Source organism: Chelonoidis abingdonii, chromosome 10 (assembly GCF_003597395.2).
Source record: "Chelonoidis abingdonii isolate Lonesome George chromosome 10, CheloAbing_2.0, whole genome shotgun sequence".
Lineage (NCBI taxonomy): Eukaryota > Metazoa > Chordata > Testudines > Testudinidae > Chelonoidis > Chelonoidis abingdonii.
The window spans coordinates 51787557-51798176 of NC_133778.1; positions in this window are offsets into that span (position 1 = coordinate 51787557).

Here is a 10620-nt window from a genome sequence, read left to right on the forward strand (position 1 = left end):
GTCATGTTTAAAGCCACATCTCAGACATGCCCATTGTCTGTCCATTCCACTTCCCTTTTTTAATCCTGCACACTGAAGAGTGGGCATGGAAGGGACTTGAGATTTATTACTTCTTAGCATGGACGAGACTATTTCTACCACTTTCATTTCTTTGTGCCCACTTATTGCCTCCACTTACTGGAGTGCAACAGCTTTGTGCCCCCGTGCACCTCAAAGATTTGCTGGATTAACACTTTAATGTTAAATGCAACAGGAAATGCCCATCAGGACCAGAAGATCTGAGCTGCAAGCAGACATATAGGGACCAGCAAGCATCTTGGAAAGTGTGGGCTTTGGAGGCAAACTACAGTCAACTACATCTGATTAGGACAAGAATAACCATTACATAGGTGAATAAACATCCCCTTCCCCTCCGCCCCCAAAAAAAGAAAGAAAAAGATCTGGAAAACTCCTTCTGCTACTGGTGTGTCTGCCTGTAATTCTAAACTACTGATCTAGATAGACTTCTCAAGATGACAGTAGGGCTATTTCCTACTTACTTATTTTACATTTACATGTCTGTAGTGAGAGCATGTAAAATCATAGATTTATTAGTGCTGTAGATAGATGTGAATTTAGACAGTTTTAAAACAATTTTAATTTCATTTACAAATTCTCTTCCTGTCAGATGTGTGATGTGGTCTCCCTTATAACTTTTAGCCAGCTGGTTAGAGCACTTACCTGAGATGCAGTAAACATGCGTTCAGTTTCCCTCTCTGCCTCATGTGCAAAAAGGGATCTGAGAACTTTGGTCTTTCTGACTGCAAGAGAGGGACCTAAGCCACTGGGCTATGGAATATGGTAGTATAGGCCTTTCTCACTCTCTCCTGTTAAAGCTATTCTTTTGTGTACAAATAATTAAATAGTCTGGATCATGAACTTGAGTCTCCCATATCCTAAGTGAGTCCCCTACAAAGTCCTTGTCTCTGTCTCTGGCTCAATGACTATTCATTGTCATTATGAATGACCATGAATTGCCACTGTGAATGACATGGCCAGTCTTCTCTGATGAGGACTATCTTTAGGAGGTCTGCTAAGGCATTTGTGACAAGGAAAGTTAATAGAACCCTCAAAATAACAGATAGATATTCAAATTGTCTCCCACTTTACTCCTATGCTGTGGTGTTGTACCCAGGATATTAGAGAGAGAAGGTGGGTGAAGTAAAATCCATTTTTGGACCAACTTCTGTTGGTGAGAGAGAAAAGCTTTTGAGCTTCACACAGCTCTTCTTCGCGTCTGGGAAACGTACTTAGAGCATCACAGCTAAATACAAGATCAAACAGATACTTTAGCATAAGTAGTTAGCACATATTCTGAGGGACCACTCAAAGGGAAGTGGCCTGTCAAAATCCATGTAGTCGTAGGACAAGAAATAGAGTCATAACTTGCCTAAGTTCACTCAGGAGTCATTGTTACAACTGGGACTAGCATGCAGGTCGACTGACTCCCGGTCCCATGCTTTAAACACAAGACCACGCTGCCCAGAAAAGTCACTGCCTGCTTTCCATGCTGAATGATACTCAGATCACATTCAGTGAGCTCTCCGTGAATGTGCTGGTTTGATGTCCTCAGATAGTTTCTGAAACTGACACCCAGGGCCAGATTCCCCTGCAGTTTTATGCCATTGTAAACCACGGATTTAAACAGTGTTAAACCTGTATCAAACTGGAGTAACACAGTGGTGAATCAGGCCCAGACTAGAGAGATGCTCCAGACTCAGCCCTTTGGAGACAGCACTAGGAAATCCCAACTTCAAGGCTGCCAGCTAGAGCAGTTAAATCACAGGGCTCCATGCTGCTGGGTATTCCCTGAGGAAGAGAATTAAAAGAAAATGGTCTGGTCAGTTTTGAATGATGAAAATCATTAGAGAGTTTTAAACAGTGACATGGAAATCATAGTGAATGCTTCCTTGGCTGTAAGCAATATTCTCCAGCCGGCTGATATTTTTAGTTTAGTATGCTCGACTGAAGCACATACACAAGAAACAGTGAAGGGAAATGGACTCCTCACCTCCGGACTCAGTATATGGAGCCAAGTGTGTCAGATCTAATATATCAAAACAGAAAACAAGCCTAATGAAAGGAAAAGGATGGTTCAGTGTAATTGGCAGATGGAAGAAGGGACACTTCAGTGTGTTGGGGAGAAAAATGGGCACGAGATGAAAGTGTCATAAAAAGGGCTAGAGGAAAATCTAAAGGGATTGTATAGGAGAAGAAGTGTCCCAGGAAAGTCAAAGCAGCTGGTTGGCTTATGTAACTAGACAAAGGGCCAAATTCTCTTCTCTGACACCAGTGTAAATCTGGAGGAACTCCAGTGGAGACAGAATTGCTCAAGATTTACACTGGTGCTGCTGAAAGCAGAATTTTGTCAAAAGTATTTTTAAAAAACTAACTGTGTCTAAATCTGACCTTCTCACACCTGTAAGTCAGGAGCCACTTTGCTGCAGTCCATGTGCAATCAGGCTCACAATGAAGAGACTCAGAGCACTAAAGTTAAGCTAGAAGAACAAAAATTGTGCCTTTGGATCAGCAGACATTATCTCTTACCCTTGATGTGGACCACTGCCTTTTATGCTGACCAACACTGTTTTCTTCTACTTCCCCATCCGTTTGTCTGTATCCACCAGTCATCTCGTGGCGTTTCCTGAGATTGTAAGCTCTTTGGGGCAGAAGCAGTCTTTTGGGGCTTTATCCAGCACCTAGCACAGTGAGGTTCTGGTCCTTGACTACAGCTCCTGCACTGCAATAAGAATAGTAAATAATTCAGCACTCTAACAATAAGAGCTCTGTACAGTGATCAGCTGCAGAATATACAAAAAGAGATTTGCACTGACAGCTGCAGTGCGCCTGCAAGAGCACAATGCTTATCCTACAAGAATAGCAGAGCACTTAGGATTTTATGGAAATGCCTTAAGGCAACAAAGAGGAAAGATGCTAATAAATGTCAGTAAGCTGCTCATTCCAGAAACCATGAGAACACTCTGAACACACAAGCACTCGTCCCATTCATTCTGTACCCACAACTACCTTTATGTTTTGACAGAGAGAGCTCCTACAATATACAGTATGGTCAGATCCCCTGCTACACGCAGTCTCTGCAGGACACCAGGAGAGACAGGGGAGGCCTTCTGGAGCTCTCTGATCATGCAGTCATTTTACATCAGCCCCATCTGAGTTTAGAGCAAGTAGAATATTGGCCGTGTCTTGCAGATATTGTCTCTTCCTCCCTCTAGGACACAGTTTTCAGTAGATACCTATATCATTTCCATTTATGGTTTTAGACACTATTACCTGTCCAAGTAGGATGTTAAAAGAGAGTTGTAATTTCCACTGAAGAATCAGATGGTAAAATCCTGACCCCACTAAAGACAATGGCAAAATTTCCATTGAATTCACTGCACTGCCTATGGTCTGTATCAGAGGAAGGGAAGATGGAGTATTAGCAGACTGCACTTGGAGAAAGAGCATTAACATGTAAAGAGTCGTCCACATGTTTCTATTACATTCAATTATTTGTTGTACATTCTTTTTCAATTTCATTTTTGAAAAATACCAAAGCCATTTCTTTATTCAAATGATGGCTGAAGCATGGTCAACCTTTGATGAAATAATCAATTATACATAGGTTCAGTTAGGAACAAATGTTGGATCCTATTTGTATTTAAAACAAGGGAGGAAATTTAAGATGTAGCAAGAAGACAGTCTAGTGTGGATTGTGTCTAGTCTCTTATTTAATTCTTCTGCATCTTTCTGATAAAAGAAGTTAATTACATTGCTAGAAAAGCAGCAAAATGACAAAGAACAAACATTGATTGACCATCTTTAGTATACATCAGCTGTCTCAAAGACAGAAGGGATACAGTGGCTCTTTCCTGTGAAAACTGCAGTAGAAAGCAATCTAAGAGATAAGTGCATTTTGCACTCCTGGAATGAACAACACAAAATCTAACTTTATCGGTGACACAGATTGCACTATATTGCTAAAGTGAGAACATTAAATGACAACTGGCTCCAGAGAAATTGATTTTTGTCTTTCTACATTTGGACAGGCAAAGATAAATGTTTTTATTGTACTCTAAACCTAATACACTAATATACAGTGCTTTCCAAGACTACAGTCTGGATTGTTGGAGAAAAAAATTATATTTTTATCCAAGAGCTAAGATCTCATTATGTTGCATTAAAGCATTCAGAAATCTTTAGGGGTACAGCACATTTTTAGGAGCAGTTATTTTGTTCTTTGGATAATTGAAGTCTGTCTGTTCTAGTAGATGTGCTTGTTTTCTCAGTGAGAGTTTAATTTTTCTCTGGAGTTAATCAAGGAACGATTATCAGCTCATCTTACAGGGCAGTGATTCTCAACCAGGGATCTGGGGTCCTCTGGGGGGCCACAAGCAGGTTTCAAGGGGATCACCAAGTGTTAGGCTTGCTAGGATCCAGAGCAGAAAGCCAAAACTCCATTGCATGGAACTGAAGCCCAGGGCACTAAGTCCTGCCACCCAAGGCTGACGCCGAAGTCTGAGCAATGTAGCTTCATAGGAACCCCTGTGGCATGAAGCTCCAGGCAACTGCCCTGCTTGCTACCCCCTAACGCCAGCCCTGGCTTACAAATGCAGAAACCAGTTATTGTTGGGCCAATGAGTTTTTACAGCATGTTGGGGGAGCCTCAGAAAGAAAAAGGTTGAGAACCTCTGTTATAGGGCACACCCATTCCTAGTTGCAGCCACAGAGGCCAGGTCTACATTGCGACTTTAAATCGGTTTAATGGCCGATATACCGATTTAACGCTGTATCCGTTCACACGACGTCGTCATTAATATCGAGTTAAACGGCTCCTTAAATCGATTTCGGAACTCCTCCCAAACGAGAGGAGTAGCGCTAAATTCGATAGCGATAACTCGGATTAGGGTTCGTGTGGACGGAAATCGACGTTATTGGCCTCGGGCGGGATCCCAGAGGCAGCACTGACCGCTCTGGACAGCAATCTGAATCGGATGCAGCGGGCCAGGTAAACAGGAAAAGCCCCGCGAACTTTTTGAATTACATTCCCTGCTGCCCAGCGTGGAGCTGCTGATCAGCACGGCTGCGATGCAGTCTGAAATCGAAAAAGAGCTCCAGCACTAGACCGTACGGGAGATACTAGTCTGATCGTGTATGGGGAGACAATTCTGTTGTATCCAGCTCCGTTACAGAAACGAAATGCCAAAGCGTTTGAATAAAAACTCCAGGATACACAGCACTGCTGACAAGCGTAACGAACCAGAGACTCAAGTGGACGCTCATGAAGGAGGAGGGGTACTGAGGACTCCAGCTATCCCAAGTCCACAGCAGTCTCTGAAATTTTGCATTCTGGCTGAGCTCCCAATGTCTGTAGGTTCAAACACAGTGTCTGGCGTGGTTCAGGGAAAGCTCCTCAGTTTATTCCCCCCCCACACGTGAAAAAAAAGGAAAGATTGCTGTGCTGTGGCTTTGCTCAATGCACTCCGCGAAAAGGCCCAAGGGTTGTCTGCTGCCTTCACAAGGGGGGTGAGGCTGGACCCAGCAACCCCGGGGCAATGTTTCTGCCCCATCAGCACTGTGCTCTCAACACGGAAGTGGAACTATGGATAGCTGAGGAACAGCTACACGGTGACTGCCCTGAATCGAGGGTAAGCTTGGACCATGGACGCAAACAATCGATTTCGGGATCCCACTGTGGACGCACTAAACCGATTTTATTAGATCTGTTTTGTAATATCGGTTTAAGCTAATTCAAAATAATCGTGCAGTGTAGACGTACCCAGAGACTCCTCCATCCCTACCCACAGAGCTGGACTGCGAGGACCTAGAAATATAAAGCTTTCCTTTTTAAAAACAGAGAACTGCATTTCTAGCTCTTTGAGGATAACCTTGAAAGTGTAAATAGGTGTAAAATCAATCAATAGCTTCGAAAACTTGTCACTGTTCCCCAACCCCTTAAGATTCAAGGTTATTTACATTCCCCTCACTGTCAGCAAGGCCTGGCCACTAGGATTCAGAATAATCACAACTTAAAGCTGTCCCTTTTATTTCTTCTGAAGCTGTAGGTAACTCAGTACCTTTGCAGGTCGTCAGGCCACTCTTACTTAAGTGCCTGAATATGGAGTTTGATGCTTAATTTTATACAGTTGTCTCTAAATGTTGGCCTCTGCTGCTCTCTTCCTCAGCTACCACATCTGTAAAATAGGGATTTTATTTACCTATCACACAGGCTGTTATGATAATTAGATAGTCAGCCAATGTCTGTAAAGTGCCACAAACATCCTTAACCTTACAGTGACTGGATACCTAACAGCCCATGATATCCAATATTGAAAAATTTCAATTGACTTCACCCAAAATTATTTTCAGATTGATTATCAGTTCAACAATTTGAGTTTTCAACATTTCAGGATACGAAAAAGTTTTCAAAAATCTCAAAAATTGTCATGGGTTGGGAAAACCTTTTCCTGCCCCACTCTAAGATGTCTCAGACAGAAAGGGTCTGTCACTCTCCACTGTGATATTGAAAATGATAAACTTACCTTCCAAAATCTCAGTAATTTTCTAAGCATTCTAACTTAGCTTGAGACATTTTCTATCTCCCTGTGCAGCTCCTAGTTGGAAATCCCACTCCTACTGAAGTCAATGAGAAAATTCTCATCAACTTTAATGGGGCCAGGCTTTCACCTATGTGTAGGGTGACCAGATAGCAAGTGTAAAAATCAAGATGGGGTGGGGAATAATAGATGATTATATAAGAAAAAGCCCCCAAAACTGGGACTGTCCCTATAAAATCAGGACATCTGGTCACCCTACCTATGTGTGTCTTATTTTTGTGACTCCCACTATAAATAGTATATTTTGTGTCAAATCTTTCTCCTTCAAAAGTCTTTCCATTATGGACAATGACTAAACATGTGCAAGTATATTCTGTAGTGGTGCATAAGGGGAAAAATATCAAATATGTCTAAAAAATCAGTGTAATTCATCTGGTACCGCAAACACTAAAATGCTTTAATCAAATAGTTATTGAACGATATCACTGCTGGGCAGAGTTAAGGTTGCTCTGGGGTCTTAACAGTGTTTTTCTTACCTTAACATGTTCAGATTTCTTTTAAATTGAAAGCTTAACCTTGAATTTCCTAGATTAATAATGTTTTGTTTTGAGTTAATTACAACATCCCTGTACTGTTTTTTACCCTTCCGTTATTTATCCACACTCTCAACCTTAACTCATCTTAATACAGTGTTTTTGTGTTGGACTAAACAGAGACACAAGGTCCTGGTTCTGGTTTCTGGGGAATTGGAGAGATGCCCAATAATCCTTACATAAAGCTTTCTAACTGAGGACATTTAAAATCTTCTCTCCTGCATCATGATTTATTTTATTTTGTAGCTCCTGAAAGTACATATTTGTTGTATGAATACTGTATTTTTACTATTCCTTTCCTACTTCAAGACTTCTGGAATATTTTTAAATAACAATTTGTATCTGAAAAAAGCAACAAAGAGTCCTGGGGCACCATATAGACTAATAGAAGTATTGGAGCATAAGCTTTCCTGGGTGATGAAGTGGGTATTCATCCACGAAAGCTCATGCTCCAATACTTCTGTTAGTCTATAAGGTGCCACAGGACTTTCTGTCACTTCTTACAGACCCAGACTAACACGGCTACCCCTCTGAAATTTGTATCTGAGTTACTCCAAGCATCAGAATGCAGAATTTTAATCAGCTGGTTTTTTTTCCCGAAACTTTGTAAATTTGGCAGCATTGGGTGTGTTGTTGGTATAGGACAGGGGTTCTCAAACTGAGGGGTCAGGATACCTCAGGGGGTCGCAAGGTTCTTACATTGGGGGTCACGAGCTGTCAAACTCCACCCCAAATCCTGCTTTATCTCCAGCATTTATAATGGTGTTAAATATAAAAAAAAAGCATTTTTAACTGATGGGGAGGCTTGCTGTGTGAAAGGGGTCACCAGTAAAAAAGTTTGAGAATCACTGGTATACGATGTACAGTCTGAGGGCCTTACAGACTTATTTCAGGCCAGCCAAGGGATCAGGCCAAGTAACGGAGAGTCACTGAAATTTCAGCCTCTCCTCCCTGATTTGATATGTCCCTTTTTGTCGTATTGAGCAGCTTTTCTGATGTGTTTGGACTCAAAAAGTTGTTAAAGATAATGATCACAGCTGATACCCCTTTTACTGTGCCAGAGTATGTGAATTTTAGTCAGATTCAAGGGAAAGATGTTTTTCCACATAAACTGGTTGAGGAGCTGGAAGAGATTTATGGCCCTGACAGTTGGAGAAAGATTAAATCCAACATGTACTTTTATTGGCACTAAATGTTAATGCCAATCCTGCCTAGCTGTAATGGGCTCATTACACTATTGTCTGGGCTACTGGTGCTACCTGCAACAGTTAGCAAAATAAACAGATCTGGCTTTGAGTGCCTGCATTGTTGTTTGTCCTTAAAAACCTTAGGAAATGTTTGGTCTTCACTTCACAGTCACCCACAATGGGCAGCGAGAGTGGAGTGTCCTACCCTGAGCACTCTGGCCTCATAGATCAGTTCCACCCAATTAATAACAATAATGGTGGCAGCTGCAGGCAGAGCTAAAGCCCAGGGCTTTGTTTCCCACTTTAACTCAGTATTTCAGACAGAAGAAATCAAAGAGCCACTTAAGAGAGGCAAAAAATCTATATAGATTTTTCTCTCCAGTAGCTGGAAGGAGGCAAAATAGCTTTTTATATAGAGAAAATTATCTGCAGTGAATGCTGAACATTATGTACATAGAAGGGACTTCCTATGCAACTGCCCCATGGGATGCCTGTGACGAGGGCCATGGAGTGTCAAAGGATCCCAGTTGTAACACACGTGCATTCTTGTTCAACCTAGGGGAAAACTGGTGTAAGCCTCACTGATGCTGCCCGAAGTAAGGTAGAGGCTTACTTCCGGGAGATATAAGCAACATTCGTCCGTGCTACCCTTGTCCATTTGCATTATATTTCTGTATCATAGGTGTGGCTGGTAGCTGTGCCCATTAACAACGTTGCCCACTGTTTCCAAATAGAAGGACCTGTTTTCAGTGCCTTATAACTTTGTCAAACTTTAATCGTTTGGGCTGCAATTTTCTATGGGAGGTGTCTGACTCTTGACTGAAGTTTTTTTTAAAAAAAAAAATAATAATCAGCCAAACAGTTCAACTGTTTCTGAGAACAGGGCTAGGAAACAGATATCGATTGCCCACATTAAAAAAAAAATTCAAATCTTGATTATGAGAATTTTAAAGCTTTGTTATATTCTTATTGGGTAGCAGATAAAATTATGTTTTAATTGGTACAATATGCACATCTTTGGATTGCTTCCCAAAAACCTTCCTCTCATGTACTATTACCTGAACATAAGAAATCCAAACAAAGGCTCAGACAGTTAATTTCTTTCTATTTTAAATCTTGAAGCATTTGGGTTTAAAGCGTTTGGGTTTAAAAAATAAAAACAATGTTAATGTGATTAAACTTACTTCTCACCAAGCAGTGCAAAATTAGAGTTGTCAGTTTGCACTGCCTCCTGATAAATACAGTTTCTTAGCAGGAAGAACATTCATAAATGAAAGGGAGAGATCTTTCCCATTCAAGATAGTCCCAACGTTCAATTATTGTCGCTGCTTCCCAGCGGTCATTACACCCATATCATTGGTGAAAATTATAGTTGTTATTGTATTATCCTGCACATAGATTTATCTTATTGTCTAGGAATTGTTCTGAATATTTTTTTCAAAGTGATGGAAGAGCCAAAAATGTAAAAAACACAAATGTAATGAAATTCATTTGGAAAGAATGTTCCAACACCAGGTTAGAGAGATCAGAAGGCCAAAAGGCCTAAAGAATGGCAGGTACTTGAGACAGAGAGTATGGCGTGCCCATTCATCCCCCTGTGCATGTGTGGAAGGGACCAACCCTTCATTTATGGCTCTCCTACCTCTAATACATAAGCCAACTCCATGGATTGCAAAGAGCCATGTGTGGAGACAAGGGAGCCAGCCACGGTTGAAGTACATTAAATCCACTGTATTAACCTTGTGCTGAGTCTCCCTGCTGAGGAAACCCCTTTTCAAAGAGAATTTCAGGGGCAGCAGAAGACAAAGTTGCACTGGATCCAGTGATAAATTGGGGGTGCAAACTCCAGCCTGCTCCTCTCAAAGAATTCAGAGAACTCCATTAGAGGGGAAAAAAGTTAAAATAGAGGGTCAAAATACTTCCCTGTGCATTATACCACATGTGAGCAAAATCTCACTTCTCTAGAGTGCATTATCTTTCTCCAGCTCGTCTTGTTCCTCACAGACTCCTTGTCGGGCTATCTGAGAGGCAGCCATTAGCATCCCTGAACCTCTGCATCTTAAATCAATTAGTTGTCATGTCCGCCACCCAGATATACTCTGTTCATGCTAATCCCAAACTTCCCCCACAAGCGTATTTACCCAGACACTGTAGGACACAATGGTCATGTCTCAAAAAATAATCCATTGTTCTCCCCACCTCAGCCCCCAATCCATTTAGGACTGTATTTCCTGTTTCTGTATC